Genomic DNA, 1327 nt, shown 5'->3' on the forward strand with positions numbered 1-1327 from the left:
TGGCGAATTTTCTGGAGTTTTACGACACATTTAAAATCAATGGCATTTCTGACAACGCCATACGCCTTCGGTTATTTCCCTTTTCATTAAGGAATAAGGCTAAACAGTGGTTGAACTCGTTACCACGAGGGTCAATCACTACTTGGGAATAAATGACTGAAAAGTTTTTACTAAAATATTTTTCGTTGGCTAAAACGGCTAAATTAAGAAATGATATCTCTTCTTTCTTGCAGATGGATCTAGAAACACTACGATGCATGGGAGAGATACAAGGTTCTGTTGAGAAGGTGACCTTACCATAGGTTACCACTCTAGCTACAGGTTCAAACTTTTCATAATGGGCTGAATCTTTCGACTAGACAAATGGTTGACACAGCCACTGGTGGGACTATCAATAATAAGACACCTGAGGATGCTTATGAATTTATAAAAGAGATGTCACTGAATAATTATCAGTGGTAAGTCATGAGGACAAATCCAATGAAAGCAGCTGGTGTTTTTAACGTCGATTCGGTCACCATGCTCTCTAATCAGGTAGAACTTTTGACTAGAAAAATTGACGGTTTCCTTGGTTCTTTACAGGTTCACCCAGTAATGCAATGCAATGCAAGTGAAGGAGGAACAAGCAATTCAGAGTACCCTCCTTATGGCCACAACATGGAAAACGAGCAATTAAATTATATGGGTAATAATCCTCGACCTCAAAATAATCCCTATAGCAACACTTACAATGCAGGATGGAGGAACCACCCAAATTTCTCATGGGGAGGCCAAGGGAATCAAAGACCACCACCACCTCTAGGCTTCCAACAACCACCTTACCAACAAGAAAAAAAATCGAACCTTAAGGAGATGCTAACAAAATTCATCTCGGTGTCAGAAACTCATTTTCAGAATACCGAGATAGCACTTAAGAATCAACAAGCGTCAATCCACGGGCTCGAAACTCTGATAGGCCAGCTTGCTAAATTGATATCTGAATGACCACAAGGTAGCCTACTGAGTAACACTGAATCTAACCCAAGAGAGTAGCTCAATGCAATTACCATTGAAGATGAGGAAGGGTTAGTTGCACCTGAACCAAAACCGAGGCAAGAAACTGTGGTAAGTAAAGGTAAAGGTGAGGTGGACCACAATGACCAAAAGCAGGTAAGTAAAGAGTATAAACCACGTGTACCATACCCCAATGCGACAAGGAAAGACCAACAGATGAACAATTTGGTAAAGTCCTTAAACTATTAAAGAAATTTCACATTAACTTACCGTTTATTGAAGCTCTTTCATAGATGCCAAACGCAATCAAATTCTTAAATGAGCTTTTAGCAAA

At 39.7% G+C, this 1327-nt stretch overlaps 1 non-coding gene across 1 annotated transcript; it reads right to left on the bottom strand.

The window, feature by feature from the left end:
- Positions 1-200: 200 nt before the first annotated feature.
- Positions 201-305, bottom strand: LOC128284942 (small nucleolar RNA R71). Its single transcript, XR_008275360.1, has one exon. It is a non-coding gene; the product is annotated as a small nucleolar RNA R71 (small nucleolar RNA).
- Positions 306-1327: the final 1022 nt, after the last annotated feature.

The sequence above is a fragment of the Gossypium arboreum genome, chromosome 11, assembly GCF_025698485.1.
Source record: "Gossypium arboreum isolate Shixiya-1 chromosome 11, ASM2569848v2, whole genome shotgun sequence".
NCBI lineage: Eukaryota > Viridiplantae > Streptophyta > Magnoliopsida > Malvales > Malvaceae > Gossypium > Gossypium arboreum.